General features: G+C 42.2%; 1 protein-coding gene and 1 pseudogene across 4 annotated transcripts in view; one reads left to right on the forward strand and one right to left on the reverse strand.

Moving 5' to 3' along the window:
* GLI3 (GLI family zinc finger 3) overlaps positions 1-20,335 on the reverse strand; it is a 274,791-nt gene that overhangs the window by 228,601 nt on the left and 25,855 nt on the right. The window lies entirely within an intron of this gene.
* LOC132211295 (large ribosomal subunit protein eL27-like) lies at positions 9,380-11,792 on the forward strand (annotated as a pseudogene).

Below are 20,335 nucleotides of genomic sequence, written 5' to 3' on the forward strand. Positions count from 1 at the left end.
AGATCATCCTAGAGGTGGTTTCATGTCTCATGAGATGTCAGAAAATGTTGGATCTTTCTAATTGAGGGAGAAAAAAGAATAGAAGGGGGTGGGAGAATTGGAGAAAAGAAAAAAAATGAAGAAATCTATTTTAGCAATCTATTAATATTGATTGGCAACATTGGAACAAAAATGGAAAGAAGCCAGAGAAACATTTTCCAGAAAAAGGGGACTGAACATGGAGTTGACAGTTAATGAGGTACTCCATGTATGTCATTCTATTACTCCTCATAGTAACCACTGGGAAGTATTATGACCCCTACTTTACAAATAAGGAAACTGAGGTCTAAAAAGTATCTTTCTTCGGGCCTTCATAGTCCCTGCTACCAATGGCAGAATCTGAACTCACATCCAAGTCTGGCTGGAAGTAGAACCCACCTATACCCACAGTTCTCCACCACAGGTTCCTCTTTCATGTCAGAAAGTTTAGGTGACCTTTCAACTAGAAAAATCATCTTCACAACCTATCAGCAACTATCCGATGTCCATGCAGCTGAACGAGTGGTTATGCAACAATTACTCCGTTTTTTTTAGGCTTAAGCTAATGCACCAATAAAAACCTGCCAATCAACAGGCTGCACCTCATCTGCACCAAAGGAAGGTGAAGCCAAGTGAGGAAGATTCTTCTGCTGAGACGTAGGTCCTCTCTGGAGGATGAAGGGATCTTACACTGGCAGCCCTTTTCTATTTCAATCCTCCGACTAACCAAGGGAGACAACCAAAATTAAAACTAGTAGCTCACTAGAGAACAGAGGTATTTGTCCACTGGACAGCTTGAACCCAACAAAGCAAAAATAAATGTTCTGCTGCTGGAGCACTGAGTACACAGAGAATAATGTGGGCTTTGGTCATCTCTAGATTTACCACATCAACGTTCCCATTGGCAAGAGTCTAGCTCTACTCGTAGGCCTAACAGCAATATCAGGCTTCACCATCCCAGCCATGAACGTGAGCCCCTGCCTCACATTCTGGACTAACACGGCTGTCTGACCAGGTGTTACAGAACTGCAAGGACCCCTGAAGACTCACTCCGTGTTCACAGAATGCTCTTGCTCCAAATGACCTTCATGAAGCCTACACTGGCATTTCCAAGGAAACCAGCCAAGATGGCAAAGAGAAGATGTAGGGGGGAACACAGTAGAATGATTTTAGTAAGGACAGGTGGAGCTTCCAAAACATATGGCACACACATCTACTCCATAAATAAATAGAACCCACCATAACCTGTAGCACTCTATCCTCTAAAAGGAGTGAAAATGCTCCTAAATCCCTCCAGCCATGGCTTACGGTCATTCTCAGATCTACACATATTTACTGAGTCCCACACTGTGTTGGCCTCTGTTCCAAGCAGAGGTTCCGAGTGACGGAGACAGGTCTTAGATCCTGGTGAAGAGACAGACAGTAAACAGGCAAACATAAAGGAAAATAACTATGTGGAGCAAGATGTTCTTTGAAGAAGAAAAAACAAAGGAAAACGCGATGGGGAATGTGGAGCAAGGGGAGGAAGGGCCAGGAGAGAGGCCTCAGAGAGCACAGCCGGGAGCTGAGGCTGGACTCCTGGAAGCAGGCAGGCGCGCACAGGCCAGGACCAAGACCTGGGCTGAGATTTCTGCCAATTCCATTTCCCATCTGAGTAGCTGCCCTGAGACATCAGTTGCAGAGCCGATCCTAGGGGTTGTGACTCGGGGATGTGGGAGGATTGCATTACTGTGCGCACAGGCCAGGACAAGTTCTGTTTGTTCTCCAAAGATCCTCTACCTCATCTCATGGTGGTTTGGCAACACTTGGAATCATGGCCTTCTAGGCAAATGGCTGTGGTCTCTTTAACAATATCAAGATTGTAGTATCTACATCTTTAAAAATCTTTAAAAATCAGTATATCACTCTGGTATAACTTTGATACCCCCTTAAGACGTGCCACACATACACACACACACACACACACACACACACACACACACACCCCCACAGGCAAATTAAGTCTTCCTCATAGAAAACAGAGACCATGACAGTTCAGACACAATCAGGTGAAACACAATCAATGTCTTCAAAAATGCACAGCTTAAATTCTCAAACCTCTTTCATAAAGTTGTTGTTGTTGTTGTTATTGTTTTCTTGACTCCGGAAAAGACTGGGGACAATCTCACTGCCAACTAGAATGAGAAAGCATTTTTCTCCCCTAAGTTTACTATGGATGGCCTCTATAAAGCAGTCAGCCAATAACCAAAAACAAAAGCATACACTGCAAAGACAAAGAACTGAGTTAGAAACAGCCGTGAGACATGCAAGAAGCGCCAGTCCTTTGAAAATGTACAACTTGGTCTAAATGTTAGATGTGGTTTTCACTATTCACCACAAAGCTGAGTTACTAACATTTCTAACATTTCTGAAATGATTTTCAGGCCACGAGCCTGCTTTGAGCAGATGAGAATTTTCCATTGTTAATATATAGACCATTAGTATGCAAGATAAGTAGGATGGCAACAAGCAAGATACCTAATTCTAATAAGTTTACAGAAAGCACCTTGGAATTCTAATTTTCCTCAGCACACAACGCGGGCAGAGTGGGGAGGGGGGGACAACCACTGCTCCCCCGGCTTTAAGTCACTGTCCGCCAAACAGGGGCAGAGGGCCAGCCGGGCAGGTGAGGCCCACCGCGCTTCACCTCCTGACATCTTCAGTCCAGTTCCGTTTCCATAGTCACAACTGCATGAGTTTATTTAGGGCCAAACAAATAACACTCAAGTCATTTTCAGGACAGGAGTGGCAGAACATGACTTAGCATAGACGTGAACGAATACCGAGGCACGCTTTTTTACCTCGCAAAGAGTGGGTCCGTTGTGTTAGGTCTCGCTGCCCCAAGCCTACTTCAATCTTCTGCAGTAACGAGAGCAGCACTGCCCTCGTGTACTATGTACTACCACACTGAGATGCGTGTTCAGGCCAAGCTGGATGGACAGCGAATTCTCACAGACACCCCAGAACAAGAAACAAACGAAAAGGAAGGAAGGCAGGCGATCTTGGGGCCTTATTCACATATTAGAGGCCCGGTGCATGAAATTTGTGCAAGAGTAGGCCTTCCTTCCCTGGCTGCCGGCACTGGCTTCCCTCTGGCACCCGGGACCCGGGTTTCCTTCGCAGCCCAGTCTTCATCCAGAAGGCCATCTGGAAGGCTGTCTGGTCTAATTAGCATATTATGCTTTTAGTATTATAGATTTGCAAGTAAGGGGGGGGGGGCAAGTTGCTCTACCTTGTGTGAATCCAGAAGGCGAGAGAATCTTCCTACACACATTATTTAAAGTGCTTCTGAAGGCAATGGGGATAGACAATGTTGAAATTATGGGGAGGTAGAGCTTTGGCCACATACAAGAATATTCTACTAATGGTAACTGTCTGAAAATGGAATGGGCGGCCTGGCAAAGGCTTCTTTCCTTCTTAGCAGTGGCTGTGGCAGCACTTTTCAGGGCTCTTACCATCATTTTTGTACATTAAAAACGGGATGGACTCTAAAATCTACAAGACTTCCCACTTCTAGCAGGTGATGGTTCTATCAAGATTCCTCCACCTCGTGGGGGATGGAGGGTGGCGGATATCTGTGTATTAGTGCTCTTAACCACTAAAAAAATACTCCTCTGGTAAAAACAAAAAGAGAAGGGTGGGGAGGGAGGAGATGAACTAACACATGTTGTTCTATGCTGGCAACAACAATGGCAATGAATCTAAGACATGGAGCCACGTTCATTAGAAGTTTCTTTCCAAGGACCCATTTCCATCTGTATTTGCTTCCATCTCATCTTGGTGGGGCACTGACTCTTTACTTCACCTGGGGGAGAGAGGAGGATATTTGAAAGGGGCAGAGGCTTCTGGGGGCATCTAGGCATTTCCCAGTCAGGGAGCTAGATCCCACAGCCGAGGAAATGTCTGTGTAATGCCCACCCCCAGCAAGGCCCTGGTGTGTACTACATCTAATTGGTTACCATTTCAGGATCCTCCTGCCTCCTCTGGGAGGGCCACCAACTTAGAATAAGAGGGGAATGGAATGGATTGGAAAACCTCCCCTAATTCAAGATCAGCTCTGTCCCAAGAAGCTTTGTTCCCAAAAGATTTTCAGTCAGCATTTCACTAGTCCTAAGTTTTGTACCTGCAACATTGGTTTCTGAAAACTGCTAGCCAATTAAATGTTATTAATTGCAGTTGTGTTTTTTAAAATAACCTGTCTCCATCAAGGCAGTGTGGTAGACATAAAAAGTGATGCTGACAGACTGGTGAATTATATAATCCTATATAATAAAAGACTAATATGCAAATTGCCCTCTCTACCAGGTACCGGGAGTTCAACCAGGGGGCGGGGCTGGCTGGCTGGCCGGCCAACCGCCCACGGTCCCTCCCCCCGGCTGGCCCAGCCTGATCAGCCTTGACTGGGGTCTGGCTGGCCGACCAGACCCCACCTGGGCATGATTTCGTGCACTGGGCCTCTAGTTTTAAAATAAAGATGGCAAGAACCATTTTTTGTGTCTGAAAGATTGTGTCTCTTACTGGACCAACTGGTCGGGCCATTTTGGGTGTGAGAGGAGGTTCAGGCTTTTAGTCTTGTTCTGGCTCTCTCATGACTTCTTAGGCATTGCGGGCAAATCTCAAGATAGAAGACTCTCATTCATTCCAGACCTTTCAGTGGGGCAGAGTGGGTGGCGGGGGAGGGGGGGATCACCATTCATTTATATCTGGATTCATTCAAGATGAACCAGTCTTGAGACACAAGGAGGGATTAAAAGGCATGAATACATGAACCATTCCTACGAGGATAGAAGAACTCCCAGGTCTACACACTCTAGGATTTGAAAGACAACAATGAGCATTTTAGAATTAACTAATATTTATGAAATAACACGTGTCCAAAACTTGCTAGACATGAGGCAGAAAATGTTATTGCCACAGCTATAGGACAGAGCAAGTTTGTCATTTTGACACCCAAAGCCTGGCAAAGCCTGGCCACCAGCAATACTGTGTGTTATAACTGCTCTATACTCAGTTTTTTTAGTGCCTTATAAAGTGCTTCCAGATACTCTCATTTGTATTTCAAAGTAGTCCTTTTTCAGTTTGTTGTGTTAAGACGGAATTACATGTTTCAGTTTTCCATCCAATGGCAAAAAAAGAACACAGATTTTAGAGAGGAAAAGCATGCATGCTGTGTAAGGATACAAAAGCAGAGACACGTGCTCAGCATTTATACAAATATATATACTAGAGGACCAGTGCATGAAATTCGTGCATGGGTAGGGTCCCTAGCCATGGCCGGCTGCCCACTACCGGCCGCCGGCCACCAGCCAGGGCCTTCCTTTGTTCTGCACCGCCCGCTGTGGTCAGCGCACGTCATAGCGGTGGGTCAAACTCCCAAGGGGACACTTTGCATATTGGGCTTTTATATATGTGTGTGTGTGTGTGTGTGTGTGTGTGTGTGTGTATGGCTTCATAGTGATTAGCAATGAAACTTTACCCAACAGAAATGATCATTTGTCACTTACTACAAAATATGCCAATGCTTGATCTTTGATTCAAGACACAAAAATGTAACACCACCTCTCCATGGCCCCACTCCCTCCTACCTGCTCTGAGTGTAAGGAGGCCAGGAAAACAGGAGCTGAGGATAGTCCTGCTTGAGTTCCAACTATGGACTAGAAAATCCCTTCTCTGAGCCTCAGTTTCCTTATCTATAATATGTGTTTTTAATATTTAGATGACCCCATTCAGTTCTGGCAGGCTATGATTTGTAGTGAACAGAATGACATCTCAGAATAAGCACAACGAATTTCTCTGAAAAACCCAACATGAATTCTGGGCCATAGCAACAGTGAGGGGATCGTAAGGCACAGGTTGGAAGCACCCCTCAACTAGAACAACTCTTTCTTTAGCTCCTAACCCCCTTTCCCAGACGTCCAAGCTGTCCACAAGAAGCTCTTCATTGGGTTTAATAAGATGGTCATGACTACTGAATTAACAAACACTGAACCTAATTTCACCAAAGGAAACAAAGATGCCTTAATAGTTCATCCTCACGCACCTCTTTAAGCTATTTATCAAGGAAGCAATTTCTAGGATTTTACATGTGTATTTGTCCGTACATCAAGATCCTCAAAGTGGTGACTGCATCATTGTTAACATAAGAAAAAAGAAGAGAACCAGTGTTGCCGGCGGAAGTGTAGTCCTTTCACAGAGTCAAGAGAAAAGCATTTCGGGAGACTCAGGAGACTTACGCGTGGGAGGATGAGGTTTAGTTCACTGGGGTGGAAATGGAAGGCTGCCCCTGGGTTCTCAGTGTTCATTTCCATCCATCCCAACTATGGGGAAAAGTCTTCACCAAGACCAGAAATAGGGCCAGTGTCCAAAGATCCTATGCTATGCCAAAGTTTAGTCCATTTCAAAACCCAGTCCAGTTCCAGCCGTCTCCGATACCCAGGCTCAGCCTGGAGCCTGCTTGAAGCAGCCACATGGCCGCTAAGGCCACATGGTCGCGATGGAGAGAAAACACAAGAACCAAGGGGACAAGCGCACGCTACCAGTGAGAGAGAGAGGCCCTTGGCTTTGTTCGGCTCGGATTCTATTATCTCAGGCTTGGGAAGGTGCTTCTTCAATCTAACTGATCAACTTCCCAAGCTTTCCCGGCTTCTGATGGGTCCAACCCCTAGCCAATCTATTTCCTAGATCTTCTGGGGTTCTGTGTCCCTTATCCAATCCCATCCTCTGCCCAGGCTAGACCAACAGGCCTAGTTAAAATATCTAACTCAAGTCCAGCCGGTGTGGCTCAGTGGTTGAGTGTCAACCTATGAACCAGAAGGTCATGTTCAATTCCTAGTCAGGTCAGGGCACATGCCCAGTTACAGGCTCAATCCACAGTAGAGGGCATGCAGGAGGCAGCCAATCAATGATTCTCTCTCATCACTGATGTTTCTATCTCTCTCTCCCTCTCTGAAATCAACAAAAATGTATTATTTTTAAAAAGTAGGTTTAAAGAAAAAGGTCTAACTCAAGTGTTACCTCTTCTATGATACTGCACCTAACAAGTGTACTGCAATTTGGGTTTACTCATCCATTGCAAGTATTTTTCAGCAGGCCCCACATTAATTAATCTTCTGAATCAGATACAGTGTCTGACATTTAGCAGAGTCTCAGTAGTATTTGTTGGCTATGGGCAGCACATCAGTAAAAAGGAACTATATATATATATATATATATATATATATATATAGATTTCAGAAAGGAAGGGAGAGGGAGAGAGAGAGATAGAAACATCAATGATAAAAGAGAATCACTGATCGGTTGCCTTTTAAATGCCCCACACTGGGGATTGAGCCCACAACCTGGTTATATGACTTAACTGTAATTGAACTCTGACCTCCTGGTTCATAGGTTGATGCTGAACCACTGAGTCATGTCAGCCGGGTGAACCTTAGACTTCTAATGGCATGGATTTGGATGCAAAGAGTTGGAAAAAGTATAATGATTCAGGGTTTTCTATATATCCTTTTCCTGCATTCTGTCCCCAATCTTTTCCTAAGCTTTGTTCCATTTGAGTATGCTTAAGAAAAAAGAAAAGGTTCTTAATAGACAGAAATCTCCTGGGAAGAGTCTAGACATGAAAAGTTCTATTGTATGCATAATTTCTCCAAGACACACCTGTGGAAAAAGAAGGAAGTTCGAATTTCTCTGTGGGCTGGCAAATTTTCTGTACTTATTGGCATTGCTATGGTGAATGTGTATTTCCCCAGACAAAAGGCCAGCAAAATGCTGGATGATCTGAAATTTAGTAAATAAACAAATGTCTCTCAATTATTTCCAAAAGCTTTAGGCAGTAGATTGTGGGCATGATTTCAAGTGTATGAAGTTGAGGCTTAAGAAACTAATAGAATTACACCTTTGATGGCAACACTTCCTATCTTCAAAGGAATGTGTATTCTGCTACTTGGAGTTCTTAAAGTCGTTTGTGATTATTTTATCTTTATGAGTTCTAATTGATACTCATGCATTACAGCAGCGGTTCTCAACCTGTGGGTCACGACCCCTTTGGCGGTCGAAAGACCCTTTCACAGGGGTCACCTAAGACCATCCTGCATATCAGATATTTACATTACGATTCATAACAGTAGCAACATTACAGTTATGAAGTAGCAATGAAAATAATTTTATGGTTGGGTCACAACATGAGGAACTGTATTTAAAGGGCCAGAAGGTTGAGAACCACTGCATTACAGCAACATGTTACACACAGAACCAATACCATATCCTTCTCAGACCTCTCTAATTTGGCCAAGACCAGAATCAACTTAAATACAGAACTTCCAAGTCATTAGTCAACTAAGGTTACTCCAAGGTGAAGGTAACTTAAGATCAACAACAAGAGCGCCACCCAGCCAGTGTGGCTCAGTAGTTGAGCACTGATGTAGGAACCAAGAGGTCAAGGTTCAATTCCCAGTCAGGGCACATGCCTGGCTTTCGGGCTCAATCCCCAGCAGGGGGTGTGCAGTAGGCAGCCAATCAGATCAATGATGTTTTTCTCTTGTCAATGTTTCTCTCTATCCCTGTACCTTTTTCTCTATCTCTAAAATCAATTTTAAAAGTTTTAAATATTAAAGAAAAAAAGAGTGCCAATATTCCTTTGGCCATTTCTGTTGCCATCAATGGCCTTCCAATAACAACAAGAAGAAACAAATAACCACTCCTAATTCTTGACGCTTGCATTTTGATTATTTCAGTAGAAAAGACACCACTATCCAAGAATATGGAGAGCAGCTGCTGGGACTTAATAAAAATGCAGAGAAACCAGGCCAGAGTGTTTTTCCTGAGAGAATACAAGCAGTATTTACATTAACCCAAGTACTTATTGATGTACCTAAACCTTTCAATTCAAGACAGATAAGACAAAAGAAAAACTAAATTGCTTCCAGAACATGTTAAAGTATAAAAGGTGAAAATAAAGCAAACACCTGTTAGGTCTCCCCACTGTTATTTCCTACATGTTTTCTTATAAGTGACAGATTTTTTTAAAAAATCGCTTCTAAATATGAACGCAGGACACTAAAGTGAGTGTGCATTTGTGTGTACTTTGATATATGTCTGGGAAGAGAGTAACTTTGTGAGAATGCAGCAGAAAACAACTGAGACTGTTTCTTATAGCCAATGTAATTACAACACAGCCTGGTTAAGCTGGCTGAATATAATTCCGAACAAAATTCCGAAGTGGCAGCTTTTAATCGTGACTGATGTCAGAGAATAATATAAACGACACTGAGATACCCACCACCCAGACTTAAGACATTAAATTGTGCCAGATTTCTCTTTAACGAACATGGTACAGGTACATGTGAACCCTCGCCCATCTTATTCTTTTCCTACTACCCTCCGTAGGCAAACACTATTACTGAAACTGATGTTATCCACCCATGTTTTTATGCTTTTACTACATATAAATGAATTCATAAACAACAGAATTCCAGAAAGATGTTCCTAAAGTTAACCAGAAGACAAAAACTGAAAAAGAGCGAAGGGGCATTTAAAACAGAAGAATAATAAACGGTAATGTGTACCATCAGATAAAATGTGTAGGTTTAAAACATCTGGTAGAGGATAGTACTGGCTAAAGAACAGACAGGTCAATAGGATAAAACAGTTCAGAAAAAGAAGCTATAAAATATATGCAGGCAGGGCAGTATCAGAAATAGGCATTCTTTTTGGTGTTCTGAGACTCAAGTTCTGATGTTGGGGGGAGGGTCCTACACATAAAACAAACAATTCTCCGTAAGTCAGCAGGGTGCATGAGAATTCAACTTAATTCTGACTCTGTCTACCTAGAGATAGCATCAGGTGGCACAGGTTAAGGGTTCGGCTGCCCCCTCCCCGCTTCAGACACCAGTAGCAAATCCAGGTTGTTACCTATACTAGGGGTTCCCAGATCCCCATCTTCGGGTTCAATTAATTTGCTAGAGCATCTCATAAGTCAGAGAAACATTTTGCTTACTAGAGCACAGATTTACTGTAAAAGGCTGTAACTCAGGAACAGTCAGATGGGAGAGGTGCATAGGACAAGGTGTGGGGAAAGGGTACAGCGCTTCCTTGCCCTCTCCGGGGGGCCACTCTCCCCACGTGCTCACCAACCAGCAGGCTCTGGGGACCCTGTCCTTTGGGTTCTATGGAGGATTCATTGCAAAGGCATGACTGATTAAATCACTGGGCCTTGGGGATTTCGCTGCCTACCCTCCCCACCCCAACCCTCAGGTCTGGAGTGGAGTTGAAAGTTCCAACCCTCTAATCAAATGGTTGGCTCCATTGGCAACTAGCTCCCCCATCCTTAGGGGCTTTCCAAAAGTCACTTTATTAACATAACAAAAGAACTTTATCACTCAATACTTAGGAAATTCCAAGAGTTTTGGGAGCTGTAAGCCAGGAATTATGGAGGAAGACCAAATATATATACATGAGAAACATATTTTGGACATCTAAATGACCAATTACATATTTCTTATAAATCACAATATCATAGGTATCATGGCAAATCAGTGACAGAACTAATAAACAATCATTTGACCCCAGCTGGGGCAAAGTGTGGGAGGCAACCAAATGCCAATTGATCTCTCACATGAATGTTTCTCTCTTCCTCCTTCCCTTTCTCTCTCTCTCTTTCTCTCTCTCTCCCCTTCCCTCCCTTCCACTCTCTCTAAAAATCAATGGAAAAAAATATCATTGTGCGAGGATTAACTATATATATAATAGAAGTGTAATATGCTAATTAGACTAGACAGAGGAATGACCTTCTGGACATAATTCCGGACCTTCTTCTGGACGAAACTGCTGCGGCTGGGGCTGAGGCAGAGGCAGTTAAGGGCGATCAGGCAGGCAGGCAGAATGGTTATGGGTGATCAGGCAGGCAGGTGAGTGGTTAGGGGCAATCAAGCAGGCAGGCAGAGGCGGTTAGGGGCAATCAGGCAGGCAGGTGAGTGGTTAGAGGCAATCAGGCAGGCAGGAGAGCAGTTAGAGGTGCTCAGGCAGGCAGGCAGGCGAGTGGTTAGTAGACAGCGGTCCCAGATTGCAAGAGGGATGTCCGACTGCCGGCTTAGGGATCCCTGCGGGATTGGGACTAAACCAGCAGTTGGGTATCCCCTGCGGGGTCCCAGATTGCAAGAGGGTGCAGACCGGGCTGAGGGATGCCCCGCCCCCATCTATGCACAAATTTCGTGCACCAGTCCTCTAGTATACATATAGATAAATTTTTAAAAAAGACTTCAGAGATCACCTTTTCCCTGGTGTGAAAGGTTAGAGGAAGTATGATTCTTTCCTTTTCTGCTTAAGCTCGAGTGGGTGTTAAAATTGGCAAGTTTATGAAACCCTAGAAGGTGGTGCTGGTCCCAGCCAGTCGCAAAGGGGTCGTCTTGGAGAACATTGATAATGGCCCCTCAGATACCCACAGCCATGATCTAGTGGCTAGAATTGACTCCTATCCCCCAAAGAAGAAATTGTTAAGAGGTCAAAGGTCAAGTCTTTTGTCAAAGTTTACACCTACAATCACCCCATGCCCACAAGGTACTCTTCTGAATACCCCCTTGGACAAACCTGTCATCAACAAGGATGGCTTCAGAGACCCTGCTCTAAAACACAAGGCCCAAAGGGAGACCAAGTTTCAGTCCCAAGAGAGGTACAAAACAAGCAAGAACAAGTGGTTCTTTCCAGAAAGTGTGGTTTTAGATCTTTTCTGTTTCTGTCATTAAAAATCAAAATAAATTGCCCTAGCAGTTTTTGCTCAGTGGTTGGATCGTCTGCCCTAGGACTGTAGGGTCCCAGGTTTGATTCCTGTCAAGGGCATGTACCTTGGTTGCAAGCTCGATCCCTAGCCCATACTCAAATGTCTCTCTCTATCTTTTCCCCTCCCTTCCACTCTGTCTAAAAATCAATGGAAAAAATAACCTCAGGTAAGGATTAACAACAAAAAAAATTTTTTCAAAAATAAAAAAATAAAGACTTAAACGGATATCTCACGAAGGAGTATGTCCAAATGATCAATAAGTATCTAAAAAGATGTTTAATACACTTAGTCATCAAGGACAAATTAAAACCAGAATTAAATAATAGAAAGGACCTAGTGTTGACAAGAATGAGGAGCAAATCTGTACAACCACCTGAGAAAACTATTAGGGATTACCATCAGCTAAAACTATTAGGAATTATCATCAGTGTTGGGTGGTTAACAGCCAACACTGGAAACCACCAAATGCCCATTGGTAGAAGCATGAACAGAGCAAGCCCTGGAACAGGAGGGAGTAACTGATCAGGGAATGAGAGGGCCTTTCCAGGCACTGGTAGTGCTTTCTTCTTGATCGGGCTGCTGTTTACATGATGTGTTCACTTTAGGAAAATTCGTCAAGCTGTTCACATATGTTATGTGCACTTTTTCTGTATTATACTAGAGGCCCAGTGCACGAAATTCATGCACTCGGGGGCCCTCAGCAGGATTGCTTGCAAGAGGGCACAGGCCAGGTCAAGGGACCATACCAGTGCAGGATCGAAGCCAGGGAGGGATGTGGGAGGTTGGCTAACCAGGGAGGGCCCCTTGGAAGGGTTCCAGGGTATGTCCAGCCTGTCTCACTCAGTCCCGATGGGCCGGACCCCAGCAGCAAGCTAACCTACTGGTCAAAGCATCTGCCCCCTGGTAGTCAGTGCACGCCATGGCAGCTGGTCGACCGGTCAACTTTCTGCCCCCTGGTCGTCAGTGCTCATCATAGCGAGAAGTTGAGCGGCCTTAGCATATCATTAGCATATTACACTTTGATTGGTTGAATGGACGACCAGACGACCGGACACTTAGCATATTAGGCTTTTATTATATAGGATTTCAATTAAAATTTTTAAAAACGAGGTGAAGTTTTCACCTATCATATTTTTTTCAAAATATATCACTAATGTTGACAAGTATCCCTGGAAATGAACACTCATAAACATCTCATGGAACTATAAGTTACTTCATTTCTTGGAGCTAATTTGGTAAGATCTATTTAAGATGTAAAGGTGATTTTGGTTTTGGTTTTGTTTTGTTTTTTGATTTTCATCACATCCTTATTTACAATTGGAAAAAGAAAAGAAAAGCATAGATGTCCAATGATAGAGGATTGGACATTTCCATTAAAATGAAGTTGGAGAAGAATAGTACACGATATGGAAAATGCTCTCACCATATGGTTACCCAACATGTAGGCAAGAAAATGGAGAGAAAAACTAAATATATAACAAAATCTTAACAAAGGTTAACACTAAGAAGTGAGATTCCTGGACATGTTCAGGCTTTTCTTTATGCATTTCTTGATCTCTCAATGAGCACATATTACTTAAAAAAAATAAAGAATAAAAAAAGCTGAGATAATATAGGTAGTTCTAAAGTTTCATACTATGGGGAGTAGGCTGTCAGATAGCTGGATAAGAAAGAAGTGCACTTCATTCCTTGTATTCCTTTAGGTTCTATTTTCACTGAAATGCTTTCTAAATGGCATTAGTTTAAAAATTTCTGCAAAATGAAGCACCTCATCTTGCTTAAAAATTACAGCCTCTTCTCAAGATGTCCTGGGAAGTGCAGCATTCATCCAACTCCACAAGGGTTTTCTGGCCTCTGGCTCTGCACCCTTCCCTCTGTATCTGAACAGCAACAGTAACAATGCTTCCCAGATTCCTCCTATAAATTCCATTCTCAAAAACTAATGATAAGTATGGGTTACTTGAGCGGTTGAGTGTTTAGGAATCTGGTAATCAAAGTTTATTGTACTCCTGGTTTTGTTTCTTTTTTCCCCTCCAAAGAGTTTAAAGCAACTAAATTAGCATCAAAGAAATTTGCAAAAGCTCTCAGTGAAGCTGTGATGAAATATAACTACATCAAACCAGATGCCAAACAGAAAACTATGCAGAGCATTCTATGAGGATGTTGAAGAAATTTAAAAGAGGGCCATGGTCTGGGAAGAGTTAGTCACACAAATGTCAAAATGCCCCTCGCACTCCCAAACACAGACTATGCCCATGTACTCCAAGGAGATAAGTGCAGAAGTTAGGTTGGCGATGTGTGACACCAGGTCCAAATCAAGGACACACACATCCCAGATTTCAATAGATCTATTGTTTTTGTGGCAACTACCTGTAATTGTCAGCAATTTAGTCAAAACTGGGCAAAAACCTTCCTGCATTTGCACCTGAAATGGACAGCTACAGACTGCCCTCCAAAATACTTGGAATGTTTAAAATAAAAAACTATATATAAACTAGAGGCCTGGTGCATGAATTCGTGCACGAGTGGGGTCCAGTCAGCCCGCCCCGATAGGGCCGGGACCACTGGGGGGAGGGGCAGCGGGCAGTTAGCTGGCCAGCCCCACCCCCTGGTCAAACTCTTGGTCGAGGGGACAATTTGCATATTAACCTTTTATTATATAGGATGTTTTTACTGATTTTCAGAGAGAGAGGAAGGAAGAATGAGAGAGTTAGAAACATCAATGGGAGAGAAAAATCAACAGACTGGCTGGAGGGAATAAAACCAGTGACGTCTTGGTTCATGGGTTGACACTCAATCACTGAGCCGCACTAGCCAGACGCCTGGAATGTTTTTGACTTAACAATGTAAGACCACATTTTGGCCTAAACAAAATCTACAGTAGTTTTTAACCAGATAGATATATATACATGTGACATATGATTATTTTTTAAAATCTTGATTGTTGAAAGTATTACGTATGTCCCCTTTTTTCCCCATTGACCTCTTCTAGCCTGCTCCGGCCGCCCTACCCCAGGCCTTCACACCCTGTTGTCTGTGTCCACGGGTTATGCATATATGCATACAAGTTCTTTGGTTAATCTCTTCCCAACCACCCTCCCTCCTCAGCCTTCCCTCTGGGATTCCGCAGTCTGTTCCATGCTCCTATGTCTCTGGATCTATTTTGTTCATCAGTGTATTTTGTTCATTAGATTCCCTATGTGAGTGAGATCATGTGATACTTGTCTTTCTCTCACTGGCTTATTTTGCTTAGCATAATACTCTCCATGCTGTTTCAACAGGTAGGAGGTCCTTCTTTTTTACTGCTGCATAGTATTCCACATGTAAATGTACGACAGCTCTTTTACAGAAAATTGTGGATTTCCTTCTAAACTTAGTTACATTAACTCATCCCTTTCAAGCTGCTCTTATTAGCTAACATCTTTCCTGTCATTTTATGTTCTTCTAAATTCCTAGGGAAATTAAAGTGAATGTTGTGGAGCCAGCTTTTGAGGGGAAGATGGGAAGAGCTCTTTAAATCAACCCAAGTTCTTCATTCAAAGAGATAAAGTAAGATGCAAGCAGAATCTTTGGAATCCTTAATGTGCAGCCTCTATAAAGTAAGCTGGGTCACATCTGTGGTTACCACATCACATTTTGTATGAGAAAGATTCAGTTTCATGGTCCCTAATCACTGAGAGGTGCTCTTCTCATTGATAATCATTCCTTCAGAGAGCCATTCTAATCTTCAATCAATATTTTCCTGAAGAAAGTTAGCGCTCCGAACCCTATCCATACACCAGTGGCTCTGGCAAATACTAAGGCATGAACCTATTTAAGAAGCTGAACAAAGAGGGAACAGGCACATGCCCATAAAGCTCTGCATAAAATCATTTCAAGGGGTTGGCCCATTTTCTAAACCTATCCATGAAACGCAAGGGTTCCTGAATTGCTACTGAACAAGATGGTTCATTGCTCTTAGCTGCCATGTTGGGCTTGAGGTAGCTGCCACCACGTTCAATGGTACTTGTTCCTGAACTGGTAGTTGCCAGATGGGAAGGGGATTGGGGGGCTAAGGGAACAAAGATGAATTAAAAAATACAAATTGGCCCTGGCCTGTGTTTCTCAGTAGATTGAGCATTGACCTGTGCACCAAAGGGTCACGGGTTCAAGTCACAGTCAAGGAGATGTACCTGAGTTGCAGGTTCGATACCCAGCCCTGGTTAGGGTGTGTGGGGGAGGCAACCAATTGATGTGTGTCTTTCACATCGATGTTCTTTTCTTTTTTCATTTTTTCATTTTTAAACGTATATTTTTATTATTGCTAGTATTACACAGATCTCCCATTTCCCCCCCTTTCCCCACCTCTGCCCAGCCGCCCTCCACCTTCCCCAGGTCTTCACTACCCTATTTCCCATGTCCTTGGGCTATGCATATAAGTACATAAGTTCTTTGTTTCTCTGTTTCTTTCTCTCTCTTTCTCTGGTCCCTTCCATTCTCTAAAAAAACATTGATGGAAAAAATATCCTTGGGTGAGGATTAACAAAACAAAACAAACAAAGTGGTAGTAGTTACAAAATAGCCACAGGGATGTAAAATACAGCATGAAGAATATAGTCAATAATATTATAATAACTATGTATAGTGCCAGATGAGTACTAGACTTATCGGGAGCATCACTTTGTAAGGTATATAAATGTCTAACCACTGCACTGTACACCTAAAACTAATATCATATTAAATGTCAACTGTAACTGAAAAATTTTTAGTTTAAAAAAAAAGATACGTGTTCCTGACTTTGTGGAGGCAGGAGCCAGGCTGTTCTAAAGCTTAGAAACTAACATCACCTTCACGAGGACGATTGTCTATAAAAATGTAACTCTTGCTTTTTAAGCACATATCTCTTATTTATATTTAAAAATAAAAAGAACTATCCCCTAAAACATTAAAACAAGGTATAAAATTATACTAGCACATATATGTAAGATGTGTACTTGTATCACTAATTTACCCATGTATTATGAAGTTTCTATATTTAAACAATGACTGGCTCCCTGCCCCTGGATACACCCCCCCCACCCCCACCCCAGGAGTGTGAAGACCACTGGTCTAGCCTAGAATACTGACAAAACAATATTTTGTAGTCTGGTCCCAGCTAATATAACCACTTCTTTCTTTTTTTTCTTTCTTTTTTTTAATATATTTTATTGATTTTTTACAGAGAGGAAGGGAGAGAGATAGAGAGCTAGAAACATCGATGAGAGAGAAACATCGATCAGCCGCCTCCTGCACATCTCCTACTGGGGATGTGCCTGCAACCCAGGTACATGCCCTTGACCGGAATCGAACCTGGGACCTTTCAGTCCGCAGGCCAACGCTCTATCCACTGAGCCAAACCGGTTTCGGCAACCACTTCTTTCTTAAAGTAAGAAAGGATTTTTCTTTCCAACAACTTTCTCCCAACCTTAAACTTTTTGAAAGAGTAATAAGCAGAAGGCTGTTATTTTTAACTGAATTTTTTCTTCTAAAAAACAAAGAAAAAGGGAAAGAGAGATTTGCAAAACACCTTCTTATCTCTCTTATTATCTGTTGTTGTTGGAAAGACAATCAAGGTATAGATTTTTTCAAGATAGCCGGATGAAGGCTTAGTAACAGGTACATATAGGATATATCCCCCCTCTTCAGTCTAAATTAAAGAAAAACAGCCACCAGCAATCCAAACAGGAATATGGCCTCATGCTACACCAGCACTAGTCACAGCAACAATAGAAATTGTCCTGCTGCAAAACTGCATACGGCCTCTCTCATATTAATTACCGAGCCTTTTTAATCCTTGGATCCCCCAATTTTCAACCAATATGTTATATATGCTGATACATGTTTGACAGAATATAAGCATCATTTTTTTTTCAATTCACCCCATTTTTTGAGTCAAACTGTAGAGGAAAATATTCTCAATGTGTGTGAAACTGATCAAAGAAAATGCTTTGAATTTATGTGAAAAACTTTCCCATTAAGATGGTAGCTATTTTTTTCAAGCATGATTCCTTTTAATTGCGGAAAAGAGCCCAAAGGCTTTGTCAAGGGGCACATGTTTTCTATAAATCAAAACATAAATAAATGTGAGGTTATTTCACTAGGCATACATATGGTTTTTGCTAAGTAAACTCTATTTATAAAACATTGTTAGCCTCCACCGGAACTGCTGTCAACATTTATAGGAGAGGAATTTTTCTACTGCTCTGAAACTTGCCAGCATTTGAAAACAAGCCTAGAAACATTAGTTTTTTTAAGACAGATTTGACTTTAACTTAATGTGAAATGGGCCACTGTGTGTTTTCTAGTGTTTAAATGCTTGGAAGAAATCTTCAACTGAATATTCGAAAATGTTTTCCTTACTGGAAGTTCCATTATTTTAACCATGACACTGGTGTTTTCTTTCTGGGAGTTCTTTTTCAGTTATAGGCAAGGCCCGGGGATTATTTTTCTTATCACTGCCAATAGAACAAAAATATTCTGAGAAAGGAGAGTCTTTGACGTCCATTAAAGCTGAGTATTCATAATTGCCTCACCATCTTCTCTCAAAGGCTCATTTGCATGATCTCCTCCCTTTAGATACTCACCCTACACCATAAACGCATTTATCAGTTCTACTCAGAGGGCATTTCTCAAAATGAAGTTTTCTGTGAAAAGAATTAGCTATAAGCAAGCCTGAAGCAATAATCTTTGACAACCAACAGCAAACCCTAGAAGGTAACAATAACTATATAATAATTTACCTTCTCCATCTTCCATTCAACTTTTCTTTCCTGGGCTACGTGCCTTCCAAAACAGAATTTGCTCCCATGCCTCTGCAATCAATCCCTACTCTAGGCGGATGTGAGCCAATAGCTACAGCGCATCAAGAGCGCTTCCAGAAAGAGATCTCTGCTCTCTCCTGTCTTTTATTATTTCCTTCCAAGGTGCATCTTCCCCAGGTGGAGGATTTGCCACCTCTTGTTAGAGAACACATTTGTTTTTATTTTTGAATGGCAAAGGGAAAATGTTAAAAAGTTCCATAAAAATAATCGAAAGGGTTTTTAAAGTCCTAAAGTCATAAATTTCCAAGGTAATACAGCATTTAGATTACCTAATGCATAACTACCTGTATATGATTAAACTGTTTTGGAAATAATGTAAATGTTTTCACTGCTGTACACTGTCCCAATTTTTATGTAGAATTCCAAAATGCTTAGCCCATTTATATAAAAAATTATATTTCTTTGCAACATACTTAAAGAGAAAGGTTGCTTATAAAATGCAGGCATGGCTCCAATAAACTTAAAAATAGACATAGATCCAGATGAAAAATGTAGTATTTCGTATACCATTTATTTTTGTAATTTTGTGGATTAAGAGTTAGCTACCCTAATGGTAGACACCAATGAATTTGACGTTATAAGAAAAGGCAGAATTCTCCAGAACTTATGGCCCTAATCAATCACCAGAGATCAGTGACATCATTAGAGGCTTTGATCACAGCTCCTCTTTAAAGCTCAGATGGGACTGGACTGATCCTTGCTGGCACTGAGAATAGAGAAACACCTAGGAATACAATTCACCATGAAACATGAGAGGTCATCAGCATCTCCTTCTCTCCTTGGAGAGCCACAGAGAGCGCATTCCAGAGCAGCCGGACACCAAACAATAGAGCCACCTCTTTAAATCCAAACCCAATTCCGTTCTTACTAGGATTCCCAGAGCACTTTGAGAGAGGAGTAGACAACATGCTACTTTTCTTTCCGTGTGGTCTTCCTTACCCACTCCCCACCCCCATACCTACCAGGGCAAGCCCCAGACCCCTTCCCCATGGGCGGGAAGAAAGCATCTGTGGGTATTTTTTTTCCCATTCTCCCCAGTACAAAGCACTGATACAGTTCAGAACTTCCCTTCTCCTTCTGATTCACTGAATGAGTCTTTACTAAAAATGCTAGCTAGCCCCCATGGCCAAAAAAAGATAGTTCCTTGACTATAACGTTGGCTTCCATAATTTTAAAATACTTAAGACTGCAATTGCCCAGAATGTTCTGATCTGAAATGGTCACTTTGGGAATGAAAAGTTTTCATTGACCTTCACTCCTGTAGTTCCATTGGTGTTTAGGTTTCCCCCCTCCTTATTTGTAATGCGAATCTAAATGAGCTTTGTGAACACTGGTGAAACGTAGTTTATTATCTTCCTCATCAGGTGATCAATGATTTCATTAATAAGACAGATAACAAAACTGTCATATCATCGACACTGTTATGAAAGATGATCCTAGCTTCCCGCTCCATTTTCCAAGGCCCAGGGTTCTCTGTGGCAGCTCTGAGCCTATTCAATATTTTCCACAGACAGAGAAAAGTGAAAATCCATTTTGAAACCAATTTCAATTAGGATCCAGAAGCTGTTATCACAGGTGTCTCAGAATGGGCCGGTAAGTGGAAATGTCGCCTATCCATTCTGAAATGAAACCTTATCAGGGGCTACAAAGATGGCTGGGGACAGCCTAT

This window comes from Myotis daubentonii, chromosome 10, assembly GCF_963259705.1.
Source record: "Myotis daubentonii chromosome 10, mMyoDau2.1, whole genome shotgun sequence".
NCBI classification, from domain to species: domain Eukaryota; kingdom Metazoa; phylum Chordata; class Mammalia; order Chiroptera; family Vespertilionidae; genus Myotis; species Myotis daubentonii.